This window comes from Arachis hypogaea, chromosome 2, assembly GCF_003086295.3.
Source record: "Arachis hypogaea cultivar Tifrunner chromosome 2, arahy.Tifrunner.gnm2.J5K5, whole genome shotgun sequence".
NCBI lineage: Eukaryota > Viridiplantae > Streptophyta > Magnoliopsida > Fabales > Fabaceae > Arachis > Arachis hypogaea.
The window spans coordinates 87,686,727-87,704,688 of NC_092037.1; the positions used below are offsets into that span (position 1 = coordinate 87,686,727).

A 17,962-nucleotide genomic window follows, 5' to 3' on the forward strand; every position below is an offset into this window, starting at 1 on the left:
CTTTGTCTTTGCTCCTGCTCATATGAAAGAGAAGAGAACAAGAAAATGTGGAATCCTCTATGTCACAGTATAGAGATTCCTTGAAGTGTCAGAGGAAAAGAAGAGTAGAAGACAGAAGTAGAAAATTCGAACTTATCAAAGGAGATGGAGTTCGAATTTTGCATTAAGGGATAGTGTTAGTCCATAAATAGAAGGATGTGAGAAGAAGGGAAGTGATTTTCGAAAATTAAGTAAAAAAAAAATTTGAAAACATTTTTGAAAAACATTACTTAATTTTCGAAAATGAAAGTGGGAAAGAAATCAGGTGATTTTTGAAAAAAATTTTGAAATCAGAAATCAGAGAGATTTGATTGAAAATTATTTTGAAAAAGATGTGGTTAAGAAGATATGATTGGTTTTAAAAAGATGTGATTGAGAGGATATGATTTGAAAAACATTTTTAAAAAGATTTGATTTTGAAGATTAAAAACTTGACTAACAAGAAAAGATATGATTCAAACATTAAACCTTTCTCAACAGAAAAGGCAACACACTTGAAATGTTGAATCAAATCATTAATTGATAGTAAGTATCCTTGAAAAAGGAAAGAAATTGATTTTGAAAACATATGATTGAAAAGATATGATTTGAAAAAGATTTGATTTTGAAAAACTTTGAAAACCTGAAAAAAATTTGATTTGAAAACAAATTCTTCCCCCTTTAGCCATCCTGGCGTTAAACGCCCAGAATGGTGCACATTCTGGCGTTTAACGCCCAAAACTATACCTCTTTGGGCGTTAAACGCCCAACCAGGTACCCTGGCTGGCGTTTAAACGCCAGTCTGTCCTTCTTCACTGGGCGTTTTGAACGCCCAGCTTTTTCTGTATAATTCCTCTGCAGTATGTTCTGAATCTTCAATTCTCTGTATTATTGACTTGAAAAGACACAAATTAAAAATATTTTTGGATTTTTTTATAATAAGGAAAAATCAAAATGCAACAAGAATCAAATAACAATGCATGCAAGACACCAAACTTAGCAGTTTGTATACTACTGACACTAACAAAATGAAAATGCATATGAGACACACAAAACACTCAAGTCAATAGAATTCAAAGATCAGAGTAAGAAAATCATCAAGAATTACTTGAAGATCCTTAAGGACACATGAATGGATGCATGCAATTGACACCAAACTTAAGATGAGACACTAGACTTAAACAAGAAATTTTTTGTTTTTATGATTTTTTTGGATTTTTTTGTGTTTTTCGAAAATTAAAAGATATCAAAATTCTTAATGAGAATTCCAGGAATCAGTGCAATGCTAGTCTAAGACTCCGATCCAGGAATTAGACATGGCTTTACAGCCAGCCAAGCTTTCAAAGAAAGCTTCGGTCCAAAACACTAGACATGGCCAAAGGCCAGCCAAGCCTTAGCAGATCACTGCTCCAAAAGCAAGATTGATAAAAATCAACAAGCTCTTGTGATGATAAGTTGAAACCTCGGTCCAATGAGATTAGACATGGCTTCTCAGCCAGCCAGATTTCAACAAATCATCATGAAACTCTAGAATTCATCTTCAAGAATTTCGAAAAAAAATAAATACCTAATCTAAGCAACAAGATGAACCTTCAGTTGTCCAAACTGAACAATCCCCGGCAACGGCGCCAAAAACTTGGTGCGCGAACTTGTGAACAATACTTTTCACAACTCTCATAATCCCCGGACATGAACCCCAAAAACTTGGTGTTCAATACCATGGCATTACACAACTTCGCACAACTAACCAGCAAGTGCACTGGGTCGTCCAAGTAATAAACCTTACGCGAGTAAGGGTCGATCCCACAGAGATTGTTAGTATGAAGCAAGCTATGGTCATCTTGTAAATCTTAGTCAGGCAAACTCAAATGGATATGGTGATGAACGCATAAAAACATAAAGATAAAGATAGAGGTACTTATGTAATTCATTGGTAGGAACTTCAGATAAGCGCATGAAGATGCCTTCCCTTCTGTCTCTCTGCTTTCCTACTGTCTTCATCCAATCCTTCTTACTCCTTTCCATGGCAAGCTCATGTAGGGTTTCACCGTTGTCAGTGGCTACCTCCCATCCTCTCAGTGAAAACGTTGCCTATGCTCTGTCACAGCATGGGTAATCATCCGTCGGTTCTCGGTCAGGCCGGAATAGAATCCATCGATTCTTTTGCGTCTGTCACTAACGCCCCGCCTGCTAGGAGTTTGAAGCACGTCACAGTCATTCAATCATTGAATCCTACTCAGAATACCACAGACAAGGTTAGACCTTCCGGATTCTCTTGAATGCCGCCATCAGTTCAAGCCTATACCACGAAGATTCTGATCTCACGGAATGGTTGGCTCGGTTGTCAGGCGAGCACTCGGTTGTCAGGCGATCAACCATGCATCGTGCAATCAGGAATCCAAGAGATATTCACCCAATCGAAGGTAGAACGGAGGTGGTTGTCAGTCACACGTTCATAGGTGAGAATGATGATGAGTGTCACGGATCATCACATTCATCAAGTTGAAGAACAAGTGATATCTTAGAACAAGAACAAGCGGAATTGAATGGAAGAACAATAGTAATTGCATTAATACTCGAGGTACAGCAGAGCTCCACACCTTAATCTATGGTGTGTAGAAACTCCATCGTTGAAAATACATAAGTACAGGGTTTAGGCATGGCCGAATGGCCAGCCTCCCAATGATCTAAGATAGCATCAAAACAAAGATAACTACCCGCCGATATCTCAATACAATAGTAAAAGGTCCTACTTATAGAAAACTAGTAACCTAGGGTGTACAGAGATGAGTAAAAGACATAAAAATCCACTTCCGGGCCCACTTGGTGTGTGCTTGGGCTGAGCAATGAAGCATTTTCGTGTAGAGACTCTTCTTGGAGTTAAACGCCAGCTTTAGTGCCAGTTTGGGCGTTTAACTCCCATTTTGGTGCCAGTTCCGGCGTTTAACGCTGGAATTTCTGAGGGTGACTTTGAACGCCGGTTTGGGCCATCAAATCTTGGGCAAAGTATGGACTATCATATATTGCTGGAAAGCCCAGGATGTCTACTTTCCAACGCCATTGAGAGCGCGCCAATTGGGCTTCTGTAGCTCCAGAAAATCCACTTCTAGTGCAGGGAGGTCAGAATCCAACAGCATCTGCAGTCCTTTTCAGTCTCTGAATCAGATTTTTGCTCAGGTCCCTCAATTTCAGCCAGAAAGTACCTGAAATCACAGAAAAACACACAAACTCATAGTAAAGTCCAGAAAAGTGAATTTTAACTAAAAACTAATAAAAATATACTAAAAACTAACTAGATCATACTAAAAACATACTAAAAACAATGCCAAAAAGCGTACAAATTATCCGCTCATCAGCCACCTTCAGTTTCATGAGTGAAACAAGATCCTCCATCAGAAATCTGGAGGCACAAGTGGGCCAGTTGAGTAAGAAAATTATTGAAACTCCTCCCAGTATTCTCCCAAGCAATACAGAAGAAAATCCAAAAGGAGAGTGCAAGGCCATTGATATAATCAATATGGCCGAATGCACAAGGGAGGAGGAGGACAAAAATCCTAGTGAGGATGACCTCCTGGGACGTCCCTCAAGCAAGAAGGAGTTTCCTATTAAGGATCCACAGGAATTTGAGGCTCATATAGAGACCATAGAGATTCCACTAAATTTCCTTCTACCATTCATGAGCTTTGAAGACTATTCTTCCTCTGAAGAGGATGAAGATGTGACTGAAGAGCAAGTTGCTCAATATTTAGGAGCTATCATGAAGCTGAATGCCAAGTTGTTTGGTAATAAGACTTGGGAAAGTGAACCCCCCTTGCTCATTAATGAACTAGATACCTGGATTCAGCAAACTCTACCTCAAAAGAAACAAGATCCTGGCAAGTTCTTAATACCTTGTACCATAGGCACCATGACCTTTGAAAATGCTCTATGTGATCTAGGGTCAGGGATAAATCTTATGCCACTCTATATAATGGAGAAGCTGGGGATCATTGAGGTACAACCTGCCTTGTTCTCATTACAATTGGCAGACAAGTCATTGAGACAAGTTTATGGAATAGTGGAGGACGTGTTAGTAAAGGTTGAAGGCCTTTACATCCCTGCTGATTTCATAATCTTAGACACTAGGAAGGAAGAGGATGAATGCATCATCCTTGGAAGACCTTTCCTAGCCACAGCAGGAGCTGTGATAGATGTCAACAGAGGTGAATTAGTCCTTCAATTGAATGGGGACTACCTTATGTTTAAGGCACATGGCCATCTCTCTGTGACAAAAGAGAGTAAGCATGAAGAGCTTCTCTCAGTTCAGAGTCAAGAAGAGCCCCCACAGTCAAACTCTAAGTTTGGTGTTGGGAGGCCACAACCAAACTCTAAGTTTGGTGTTAAGACCCCATATCCAAACTTTAAGTTTGGTGTTGGGACTATACAACATTGACCTGATCACCTTTGTGACTCCATGAGAGCCACTGTCAAGCTATTGACATTAAAGAAGCGCTTGTTGGGAGGCAACCCAATTTTATTTATCTAATTTTTATTTTATTTTATTGTTATTTTGTGTTTTATTAGGTACATGATCATGTGGAGTCACGAAAAAAAATCATAAAAATTAAAAACAGAAGCAAAAACAGCAGAAAAAAATTCGCACCCTGGAGGAAGCACAGGCTGGCGTTCAACGCCAGTAAGATACATCTGGCTGGCGTTCAACGCTAGAACAGAGCATGAATCTGGCGCTGAACGCCAGAAACAAGCAACATTCTGGCGCTGAACGCCAGGAATGTGCCTAGAGGAAAAAGCTGGCTCTGAACGCAAGTAACAAGCATGAAACTGGCGTTCAACGCCAGAAACATGCTTTACATGGGCGTTGAATGCCCATAATGTGCACCACTCGGCGTTTAAACGCCAGAATGGTGTGCAAAGGCATTTTACATGCCTATTTGGTGTAGGAATGGAATTCCTTGACACCTCAGGATCTGTGGACCCCACAGGATCACCTCAGGATTTGTGGACACCACAGGATCCCTACCTAACATATTCCCACCTTACCTCCTAATCCTATTTACTCTTTCCCATGTCACACTTCCCAAAACCCTTCACCAATCACCTCAATCCCTCTTCCCAATCACCCCCTTCACCACTCACATCCATCCACTCTTCCCCATAAACCCCACCTACCTTCAAAAATTCAAAACATTTTCCCACCCATTCCCACCCTATATGGCCAAAACTTCACTCTCCCCTCTCCCTATATATACCCTTCCATTCTACTTCATTTTCACACAACACAACCCCCTCTTCTTCACCTTGGCCGAACCTCCATCTCTCCCTCTCTACCATATTCTCTTCTTCTTCTTCTTCTCTTCTTTCTTCTCTTGCTCGAGGACAAGCAATATTTTAAGTTTGGTGTGGTCAAAGCACAATCTTTTTTATTTTTCACTACCATCAATGGCACCTAAGGCCGGAGAATCCTCTAGAAAAGGAAAAGGGAAGACAAAAGCTTCCACCTCCGAGTCATGGGAGATGGAAAGATTCATCTCCAAGAGCCATCAAGACCACTTCTATGATGTTGTGGCAAAGAAGAAGGTGATCCCTGAGGTCCATTTCAAGCTCAAGAAAAATGAGTATCCGGAGATCCGACATGAGATCTGAAGAAGAGGTTGGGAAGTCCTAACCAACCCCATGCAACAAGTCGGAATCTTAATGGTTCAAGAGTTCTATGCCAATGCATGGATCACTAGGAACCATGATCAAAGTATGAACCCGAATCCAAAGAATTATCTCACAATGGTTTGGGGGAAATACTTAGATTTTAGTCCGGAAAATGTGAGGTTGGCGTTTCACTTGCCCATGATGCAAGGAGATGAACGCCCCTACACTAGAAGGGTCAACTTTAATCAAAGGTTGGACCAAGTCCTAATGGACATATATGTGGAAGGAGCTCAATGGAAAAGAGACTCCAAGGGCAAGCCAGTTCAACTAAGAAGACTGGACCTCAAGCCTGTGGCTAGAGGATGGTTGGAGTTCATTCAACGCTCCATCATTCCCACTAGCAACCGATCTGAAGTTACTGTGGATCGGGCCATCATGATTCATAGCATCATGATTGGAGAGGAAGTAGAAGTTCATGAAGTCATCTCCAATGAATTCTACAAAATAGCCGACAAGCCCTCCACCATGGCAAGGCTAGCTTTTCCTCACCTTATTTGCCATCTATGTTACTCAGCTGGAGTTATCATAGAAGGAGACATCTCCATTGAAGAGGATAAGCCCATCACCAAGAAGAGGATGGAGCAAGCAAGATAGACCCTTCACAGTTCTCAAGAGATGCATGAGGAAGCTCATCATCAAGAAATTCCTGAGATGCCTCAAGGGATGCACTTTCCTCAAAATAACTATTGGGAACAACTCAACACTTCCTTAGAAGATTTGAGCCACAATGTTGAACAATTAAGGGTGGAACATCATGAGCACTCCATCATTCTCCATGAAATAAGAGAAGACCAAAGAGCAATGAGGGAGGAGCAACAAAGGCAAGGAAGCGACATAGAAGAGCTTAAGGACATTGTTGGTCCTTCAAGAAGAAGACGCCACTAAGGTGGATTCATTCCTTGTTCTTATTTCTTTCTGCTTTTCGGTTTTTATGTTGTGTTTATCTATGTTTTGTGTCTCTACTTCATGATCATTAGTAGTTAGTAACTATGTCTTAAAGCTATGAATAAATTCCATTAATCCTTCACCTCTCTTAAAGGAAAAATGTTTTAATTCAAAAGAACAAGAAGTACATGAATTTCGAATTTATCCTTGAATTTAATTTAATTATATTGATGTGGTGACAATACTTTTTGTTTTCTGAATGAATGCTTAAATAGTGCATATTTTTGATCTTGTTGTTTATGAATGTTAAAATTGTTGGCTCTTAAAAGAATGATGAACAAAGAGAAATGTTATTGATGATTTGAAAAATCATAAAATTGATTCTTGAAGCAAGAAAAAGCAGTGAAAAAGCAAAGGCTTGCGAAAAAAAATATGGCGAAAAAAAATAGAAAGAAAAAGAAAAAGCAAGCAGAAAAAGCCAATAGCCCTTAAAACCAAAAGGCAAGGGTAAAGAGGATCCAAGGCTTTGAGCATCAATGGATAGAAGGGCCCATGGAAATAAAATCCAGGCCTAAGCGGCTAAATCAAGCTGTCCCTAACCATGTGCTTGTGTCATGAAGGTCCAAGTGAAAAGCTTGAGACTGAGTGGTTAAAGTCATGATCCAAAGCAAAAAGAGTGTGCTTAAGAGCTCTGGACACCTCTAACTGGGGACTCTAGCAAAGCTGAGCCACAATCTGAAAAGGTTCACCCAGTCATGTGTTTGTGGCATTTATGTATCCGGTGGTGGTAATACTGGAAAACAAAATGCTTAGGGCCACGGCCAAGACTCAAAAGTAGCTGTGTTTAAGAATCAACATACTTAACTAGGAGAATCAATAACACTATCCGAAATTCTAAGTTCCTAGAGAAGCCAATCATTCTAAACTTCAAAGGAAAAAGTGAGATGCCAAAACTGTTCAGAAGCAAAAAGCTACAAGTCCCGCTCATCTAAGTAGAATTAATATTCATTGATATTTTGGAATTTATAGTATATTCTCTTCTTTTTATCCTAATTGATTTTCAGTTGCTTGGGGACAAGCAACAATTTAAGTTTGGTGTTGTGATGAGCGGATAATTTATACGCTTTTTGGCATTGTTTTTAGGTAGTTTTTAGTAAGTTCAAGCTACTTTTAGGGATTTTTCATTAGTTTTTATGTTAAATTCACATTTCTGGACTTTACTATGAGTTTGTGTGTTTTTCTGTGATTTCAGGTAATTTCTGGCTGAAATTAAGGGACTTGAGCAAAACTCTGAAAAAGGCTGACAAAAGGACTGCTGATGCTGTTGGAATCTGACCTCCCTGCACTAGAAATAGATTTTTTGGAGCTACAGAACTCCAAATGGTGCTCTCTCAACGGCGTTGGAAAGTAGACATCTAGAGCTTTCCAGCAATATATAATAGTCCATACTTTATTCGGAAATTGACGACGTAAAGTGGCGCTCAACGCCAAGTATATGCTGTTGTCTGGAGTTAAACGCCAGAAACACGTCATAACCCAGAGTTGAACGCCAGAAACACGCTATAACTCGGCGTTCAACTCCAAGAAAAGCCTCAGCTCGTGGATAGATCAAGCTCAGCCCAAGCACACACCAAGTGGGCCCTGGAAGTGGATTTATGCATCAATTACTTACTTACTCATGTAAACCCTAGTAGCTAGTCTAGTATATATAGGACATTTAACTATTGTATTAGACATCTTTTGATCACTTTAGATCTGAGAAAATCTCTGGACGCCTAGTCCTTAGACCAAGGGGGCTGGCCATTCGGCCATGCCTGAACCTTTTACTTATGTATTTTCAACGGTGGAGTTTCTGCACACCATAGATTAAGGGTGTGGAGCTCTGCTGTACCTCAAGTTTCAATACAATTATCATTACTTTCTATTCAATTCTCTTTTATTCTTATTCCAAGATATACGTTGCACAACATTTTGATGAATGTGATGATCCGTGACAGTCATCATCATTCTCACCTATGAACGCACGTGATTGACAACCACTTCCGTTCTACTCTAGGCCGGGCGCATATCTCTTAGATTCCCCAACAAAATTTTTGTGGTATAAGCTAGATAGATGGCGGCATTCATGGGGATCCGGAAAGTCTAACCTTGTCTGTGGTATTCCGAGTAGGATCCCGGGAATCCGGAAAGTCTAACCTTGTCTGTGGTATTCCGAGTAGGATTCCGGTATTGAATGACTGTGACGAGCTTCAAACTCCTGAAGGCTGGGCGTGATGACAAACGCAAAAGAATCAATGGATTCTACTCCAACCTGATTGAGAACCGACAGATGATTAGCCGTGCTGTGACAGAGCATTTGGATCATTTTCACTGAGAGAATGGGATGTAGCTATCAACAAGGGTGATGCCTCTAGACGATTAGCCGTGCAGTGACAGCGCATAGGACCATTTTCCCGAGAGGATTGAAAGTAGCCATTGATGATGGTGATGCCCTACATACAGCTTACCATGGAAAGGAGTAAGAAGGATTTGATGAATGTAATAAAAAAGTAGAGATACGAGAGGAGCACATCATCTCCATACGCCTATCTGAAATTCCCACTATTGATTTACATAAGTATTTCTATCCCTTTTTATTTTCTATTTATTATTAATTTTTGAAACCCATAACCATTTAATTTGCCTAACTGAGATTTACAAGGTGACCATAGCTTGCTTTATACCAACAATCTCTGTGAGATCGACCCTTACTCACGTAAGGTATTACTTGGATGACCCAGTACACTTGCTGGTTAAGTTGAACGGAGTTGTGAAAAGAAAGTGCTGAGCTAGTTTTTAGGCACATGCCAAAGAGCCATTATTGTTGATCACAATTTCGTCCACCAATACATCACTTCTACCATAGGTGCTGTGGGATCTGAGACACTTATTAGAGATAATTGTGAAATGGCTGGTAAAATCTTAAATGCTTTATTTGATTCAGGAGCAAGTCATTCATTTATTACATTTGAAAAGGCCCATGAGTTAGGATTGAGAATGGTGGTTTTAGGTTATGATTTGAAAATATATAATGCTACTCATGAAGCTATGGTGACTAGGATAGGATGTCCACAAGTTCTCTTTCGAGTACAACAGTGTGAATTTGTGCATGATTTGATTTGTTTGCTGGTGGCGCAAAATTGTGAACAATACTTTTCACAACTCTCATAATCCCCGGTCATGAACCCCAAAAAACTTGGTGCTCAATACCATGGCATTACACAATTTCGCACAACTAACCAGCAAGTGCACTGGGTCGTCCAAGTAATAAACCTTACGTGAGTAAGGGTCGATCCCACGGAGATTGTTAGTATGAAGCAAGCTATGGTCATCTTGTAAATCTTAGTCAGGCAAACTCAAATGGATATGGTGATGAACGAAATAAACATAAAGATAAAGATAGAGGTACTTATGTAATTCATTGGTAGGAACTTCAGATAAGTGCATGAAGATGCCTTCCCTTCCGTCTCTCTGCTTTCCTACTGTCTTCATCCAATCCTTCTTACTCCTTTCCATGGCAAGCTCATGTAGGGTTTCACCGTTGTCAGTGGCTACCTCCCATCCTCTCAGTGAAAACGTTGCCTATGCTCTGTCACAGCATGGGTAATCATCTGTCGGTTCTCGGTCAGGCCGGAATAGAATCCATCGATTCTTTTGCGTCTGTCACTAACGCCCCGCCTGCTAGGAGTTTGAAGCACGTCACAGTCATTCAATCATTGAATCCTACTCAGAATACCACAGACAAGGTTAGACCTTCCGGATTCTCTTGAATGCCGCCATCAGTTCTAGCCTATACCACGAAGACTCTGATCTCACGGATTGGTTGGCTCGGTTGTCAGGCGAGCACTCGGTTGTCAGGCGATCAACCATGCATCGTGCAATCAGGAATCCAAGAGATATTCACCCAATCGAAGGTAGAACGGAGGTGGTTGTCAGTCACACGTTCATAGGTGAGAATGATGATGAGTGTCACGGATCATCACATTCATCAAGTTGAAGAACAAGTGATATCTTAGAACAAGAACAAGCGGAATTGAATAGAAGAACAATAGTAATTGCATTAATACTCGAGGTACAGCAGAGCTCCACACCTTAATCTATGGTGTGTAGAAACTCCACCGTTGAAAATACATAAGAACAAGGTCTAGGCATGGCCGAATGGCCAGCCTCCCAATGATCTAAGATAGCATCAAAACAAAGATAACTACCCGCCGATATCTCAATACAATAGTAAAAGGTCCTACTTATAGAAAACTAGTAACCTAGGGTGTACAGAGATGAGTAAAAGACATAAAAATCCACTTCCGGGCCCACTTGGTGTGTGCTTGGGCTGAGCAATGATGCATTTTCGTGTAGAGACTCTTCTTGGAGTTAAACGCCAGCTTTAGTGCCAGTTTGGGCGTTTAACTCCCATTTTGGTGCCAGTTCCAGCGTTTAACGCTGGAATTTCTGAGGGTGACTTTGAACGCCGGTTTGGGCCATCAAATCTTGGGCAAAGTATGGACTATCATATATTGCTGGAAAGCCCAGGATGTCTACTTTCCAACGCCGTTGAGAGCGCGCCAATTGGGCTTCTGTAGCTCCAGAAAATCCACTTCGAGTGCAGGGAGGCCAGAATCCAACAGCATCTACAGTCCTTTTTAGTCTCTGAATCAGATTTTTGCTCAGGTCCCTCAATTTCAGCCAGAAAGTACCTGAAATCACAGAAAAACACACAAACTCATAGTAAAGTCTAGAAAAGTGAATTTTAACTAAAAACTAACTAGATCATACCAAAAACATACTAAAAACAATGCCAAAAAGCGTAGAAATTATCCGCTCATCACAACACCAAACTTAAATTGTTGCTTGTCCTCAAGCAACTGAAAACCAAATAAGATAAAAAGAAGAGAATATGCAATGAATCCTAAAAACATCTGTGAAGATCAGTATTAATTAGATGAGCGGGGCTTTTAGCTTTTTGCCTCTGAATAGTTTTGGCATCTCACTCTATCCTTTGAAATTCAGAATGATTGGCTTCTTTAGGAACTCAGAATCCAGATAGTGTTATTGATTCTCCTAGTAGAGTATGATGATTCTTGAACATAGCTTTTTATTGAGTCTTGGCTGTAGCCCAAAGCACTATGTCTTCCAGTATTACCACCGGATACATACATACCACAGACACATAATTGGGTGAACCTTTTCAGATTGTGACTCAGCTTTGCTAGAGTCCCCAACTAGAGGTGTCCAGGGTTCTTAAGCACACTCTTATTGCCTTGGATCTCAACTTTATTTCTTTCTTTTCTCTCTTTTTTTTTTTCTGTTTTCTTTTTCTCTTTTTTTTTCGATTTCTTTTTTTTTTGAATAGTAATGCTTTTTCTTGCTTCAAGAATCATTGTAATGATTTTTCAGATCCTCAGTAACATGTCTCCTTTTTCATCATTCTTTCAAGAGCCAACATTCATGAACCACAAATTCAAGATACATATGCACTGTTTAAGCATACATTCAGAAAACAAAAATATTGCCACCACATCAAATTAATTAAACTGTTATAAAATTCAAAATTCATGCAATTCTTTCCTTTTCAATTTAAGCACGTTTTTATTCAAGAAAGGTGATGGATTCATAGGACATTCATAACTTTAAGGCATAGACACTAAGACACTAATGATCACAAGACACAAACATGGACAAACATAAGCATAAAATTCGAAAAACAGAAGAATAAAGAACAAGGAAATCAAAGAACGGGTCCACCTTAGTGATGGCGGCTCTTTCTTCCTCTTGAAGATCCTATGGAGTGCTTGAGCTCCTCAATGTCTCTTCCTTGTCTTTGTTGCTCCTCTCTTATGATTCTTTGATCTTCTCTAATTTCATGGAGGATGATGGAGTGTTCTTGATGCTCCACCCTTAGTTGTCCCATGTTGGAACTCAATTCTCCTAGGGAGGTGTTTAGTTGCTCCCAATAGTTTTGTGGAGGAAAGTGCATCCCTTGAGGAATCTCAGGGATTTCATGATGAGTAGGGTCTCTTGTGTGCTCCATCCTCTTCTTAGTGATGGGCTTGTCCTCATCAATGGGGATGTCTCCCTCTATGTCAACTCTAACTGAATAACAGAGGTGACAAATGAGATGAGGAAAGGCTAACCTTGCCAAGGTAGAGGACTTGTCCGCCACCTTATAGAGTTCTTGGGCTATAACCTCATGAACTTCTATTTCTTCTCCAATCATGATGCTATGGATCATGATAGCCCGGTCTATGGTAACTTCGGACCGGTTGCTAGTGGGAATGATTGAGCGTTGGATGAACTCCAACCATCCTCTAGCCACGGGTTTGAGCTCATGCCTTCTCAATTGAACCGGCTTTCCTCTTGAATCTCTCTTCCATTGGGCGCCCTCTTCACATATGACTGTGAGGACTTGGTCCAACCTTTGATCAAAGTTGACCCTTCTAGTGTAAGGATGTTCATCTCCTTGCATCATAGGCAAGTTGAACGCCACCCTCACACTTTCCGGACTAAAATCCAAGTATTTCCCCCGAACCATAGTAAGATAATTCTTTGGATTCGGGTTCACACTTTGGTCATGGTTCTTGGTGATCCATGCATTGGCATAAAACTCTTGAACCATCAAGATTCCAACTTGTTGAATGGGGTTGGTAAGAACTTCCCAACCTCTTCTTCGGATCTCATGTCGGATCTCCGGATATTCACCCTTTTTGAGTGAAAAAGGGACCTCGGGGATCACCTTCTTCAAGGCCACAACTTCATAGAAATGGTCTTGATGCACCCTTGAGATGAATCTCTCCATCTCCCATGACTCGGAGGTGGAAGCTTTTGCCTTCCCTTTCCTCTTTCTAGAGGTTTCTCCGGCCTTGGATGCCATAAATGGTTATGGAAAAACAAAAAGCAATGCTTTTACCACACCAAACTTAAAATGTTTGCTCGTCCTCGAGCAAAAGAAGAAAGAAGAGAGTAGAAGAAGAAGAAATGAGGGGAAAGGGAATGGCTTTAATTTTCGGCCAAGAAGGGGAGAAGTGGTGTGTATGTTGTGTGAAAATGAAGGAGTGAAGGAGGGTTTATATAGGAGAGGGGGAGAGGAGGGTTCGTCCATTTGAGGGTGGGTTTGGGAGGGAAAGTGGTTTGAATTTGAATGGTGAGGTAGGTGGGGTTTTATGAAGGATGGATGTGAGTGGTGAAGAGAAAGATGGGATTTGATAGGTGAAGGGTTTTTTGGGAAGAGGTGTTGAGGTGATTGGTGAATGGGTGAAGAAGAGAGAGAGTGGTAGGGTAGGTGGGGATCCTGTGGGGTCCACAGATCCTGAGGTGTCAAGGAAAAGTCATCCCTGCACCAAATAGCAAGAAAAAACACGTTTTTAGCCTTTTCTGGCGTTAAACGCCGGGCTGGTGCCCATTTCTGGCGTTTAACGCCAGCTTCTTGCCCATTTCTGGCGTTTAACGCCAGTCTGGTGCCCCTTTCTGGCATTAAACGCCCAGAATGGTGCCAGACTGGGCGTTAAACGCCCAACAGCTAACCTCACTGGTGTTTAAACGCCAGTGGGTGCGTCCTCCAGGGTGTGCTATTTTTCTTCCTATTTTTCATTCTGTTTTTGCTTTTTTCATTGATTTTGTGACTTCTCATGATCATCAACCTACAAAAAAGAGAAAATAACAAAATAAAATAGATAAAATATAACATTGGGTTGCCTCCCAACAAGCGCTTCTTTAATGTCAGTAGCTTGACAGAGGACTCTCATGGAGCCTCACAGATACTCAGAGCCATGTTGGAACCTCCCAACACCAAACTTAGAGTTTGAATGTGGGGGTTCAACACCAAACTTAGAGTTTGGTTGTGGCCTCCCAACACCAAACTTAGAGTTTGACTGTGGGGGCTCTGTTTGGCTCTGTTTTGAGAGAAGCTCTTCATGCTTCCTCTCCATGATGACAGAGGGATATCCTTGGGCCTTAAACACCAAGGATTCTTCATTCACTTGAATGATCAACTCTCCTCTATCAACATCAATCACAGCCTTTGCTGTGGCTAGGAAGGGTCTGCCAAGGATGATGGATTCATCCATGCACTTCCCAGTCTCTAGGACTATGAAATCAGTAGGGATGTAATGGTCTTCAACTTTAACCAGAACATCCTCTACAAGTCCATGGGCTTGTTTTCTTGAATTGTCTGCCATCTCTAGTGAGATTTTTGCAGCTTGCATCTCAGAGATCCCTAACTTCTCCATTACAGAGAGAGGCATGAGGTTTACACTTGACCCTAAGTCACACAAGGAATTCTTGAAGATCATGGTGCCTATGGTACAAGGTATTGAAAACTTCCCAGGATCCTGTCTCTTTTGAGGCAGTTTCTGCCTAGACAAGTTATCCAGTTCCTTGGTGAGCAAAGGAGGTTCATCCTCCCAAGTCTCATTTCCAAACAACTTGTCATTCAGCTTCATGATTGCTCCAAGGTATTTAGCAACTTGCTCTTCAGTGACATACTCATCCTCTTCAGAGGAAGAATACTCATCAGAGCTCATGAATGGCAGAAGTAAGTCCAATGGAATCTCTATGGTCTCAGTTTGAGCCTCAGATTCCCATGGTTCCTCATTGGGGAACTCATTGGAGGCCAGTGGACGTCCAGTGAGGCCTTCCTCAGTGGCGTTCATTGCCTCTCCTTCCTCCCAAAATTCGGCCATGTTGATGGCCTTGCACTCTCCTTTTGGATTTTCTTCTGTATTGCTTGGAAGAGTACTAGGAGGGAGTTCAGTAATTTTCTTGCTCAGCTGACCCACTTGTCCTTCCAAATTTCTAATGGAGGACCTAGTTTCAGTCATGAAACTTTGAGTGGTTTTGATTAGAACAGAGACCATGGTTGCTAAGTCAGAGGTATTCTGCTTAGAACTCTCTGTCTGTTGCTGAGAAGATGATGGAAAAGGCTTGCTATTGCTGAACCTGTTTCTTCCACCATTATTGTTATTGAAACCTTGTTGAGGTCTCTGTTGATCCTTCCATGAAAGATTTGGATGATTCCTCCATGAAGGATTATAGGTGTTTCCATAGGGTTCTCCCATGTAATTCACCTCTTCCATTGAAGGGTTCTCAGGATCATAAGCTTCTTCCTCAGATGAAGCTTCCTTAGTACTGCTTGGTGCATTTTGCATTCCAGACAGACTTTGAGAAATCATATTGACTTGTTGGGTCAATATTTTATTCTGAGCCAAAATGGCATTCAGAGTGTCAATCTCAAGAACTCCTTTCTTCTGACTAGTCCCATTGTTCACAGGATTTATTTCAGAAGTGTACATGAATTGGTTATTTGCAACCATTTCAATCAGTTCTTGAGCTTCAGTAGGCGTCTTCTTCAGATGAAGAGATCCTCCTGCAGAGCTATCCAAAGACATCTTGGATAGTTCAGAGAGACCATCATAGAAAATACCTATGATGCTCCATTCAGAAAGCATATCAGAAGGACACTTTCTGATTAATTGTTTGTATCTTTCCCAAGCTTCATAGAGGGATTCTCCTTCCTTCTGTCTGAAGGTTTGGACTTTCACTCTAAGCTTACTCAATTTTTGAGGCGGAAAGAACTTTGCCAAGAAGGCATTGACTAGCTTTTCCCAAGAGTCTAGACTTTCTTTAGGTTGAGAGTCCAACCATGTCCTAGCTCTGTCTCTTACAGCAAAAGGGAATAGCATAAGTCTGTAGACCTCAGGGTCAACCCCATTAGTCTTGACTGTGTCACAGATTTGCAAGAACTCAGCTAAAAACTGATGAGGATCTTCCAATGGAAGTCCATGGAACTTGCAATTCTGTTGCATTAGAGAAACTAATTGAGGCTTAAGCTCAAAGTTGTTTGCTCTAATGGCAGGGATAGAGATGCTTCTCCCATAGAAATCGGGAGTAGGTGCAGTGAAGTCACCCAGCACCTTCCTTGCATTGTTGGCATTGTTGTTGTTTTCGGCTGCCATGAGTTCTTCTTCTTTGAAGAATTCGGTCAGGTCCTCTAAAGAGAGTTGTGCTTTGGCTTCTCTTAGCTTTCTCTTCAAGGTCCTTTCAGGTTCAGGATCAGCTTCAACAAGAATGCCTTTGTCTTTGCTCCTGCTCATATGAGAGAGAAGAGAACAAGAAAATGTGGAATCCTCTATGCCACAGTATAGAGATTCCTTTAGGTGTTAGAGGAAAAGAAGAGTAGAAGACAGAAGTAGAAAATTCGAACTTATCAAAGAATATGGAGTTCGAATTTTGCATTAAGGGATAGTGTTAGTCCATAAATAGAAGGATATGAGAAGGAGGGAAGTGATTTTCGAAAATTAAGTAAAAAAAATTTGAAAACATTTTTTGAAAAACATTACTTAATTTTCGAAAATGAAGGTGGGAAAGAAATAAAATGATTTTTTTGAAAGAGATTTTGAAATTAAAAATCAAGAAGATTTGACTAAAAATTATTTTGAAAAAGATGTGGTTAAGGAGATATGATTGGTTTTAAAAAAAGTGTGATTGAGAAGATATGATTTGAAAAATATTTTAAAAAGATTTGATTTTGAAAATTAAAAACGTGACTAACAAGAAAAGATATGATTCAAACATTAAACCTTTCTCAACAGAAAAGGCAACACACTTGAAATGTTGAATCAAATCATTAATTGATAGTAAGTATCCTTGAAAAAGGAAAGAAATTGATTTTGAAAACATATGATTGAAAAGATATGATTTGAAAAAGATTTGATTTTGAAAAACTTTGAAAACCTGAAAAAAAATTTGATTTGAAAACAAATTCTTCCCCCTTTAGCCATCCTGGCGTTAAACGCCCAGAATGGTGCACATTCTGGCGTTTAACGCCCAAAACTATACCCTTTTGGGCGTTAAACGCCCAACCAGGTACCCTGGCTGGCGTTTAAACGCCAGTCTGTCCTTCTTCACTGGGCGTTTTGAACGCCCAATTTTTTCTGTGTAATTCCTCTGCTGTATGTTCTGAATCTTCAATTCTCTGTATCATTGACTTGAGAAGACACAAATTAAAAATATTTTTGGATTTTTAATAATAAGGAAAAATCAAAATGCAACAAGAATCAAATAACAATGCATGCAAGACACCAAACTTAGCAGTTTGTATGCTACTGACACTAACAAAATGAAAATGCATATGAGACACACAAAACACTCAAGTCAATAGAATTCAAAGATCAGAGTAAGAAAATCATCAAGAATTACTTGAAGATCCTTAAGGACACATGAATGGATGCATGCAATTGACACCAAACTTAAGATAAGACACTAGACTTAAACAAGAAATTTTTTGTTTTTATGATTTTTTTGATTTTTTTGTGTTTTTCGAAAA

At 40.4% G+C, this 17,962-nt stretch overlaps 1 non-coding gene across 1 annotated transcript; it reads left to right on the forward strand.

The window, feature by feature from the left end:
• The first annotated feature begins 16,079 nt into the window (after positions 1 to 16,079).
• LOC112767375 (small nucleolar RNA R71) lies at positions 16,080 to 16,187 on the forward strand. Its single transcript, XR_003184885.1, has one exon. It is a non-coding gene; the product is annotated as a small nucleolar RNA R71 (small nucleolar RNA).
• Positions 16,188 to 17,962: the final 1,775 nt, after the last annotated feature.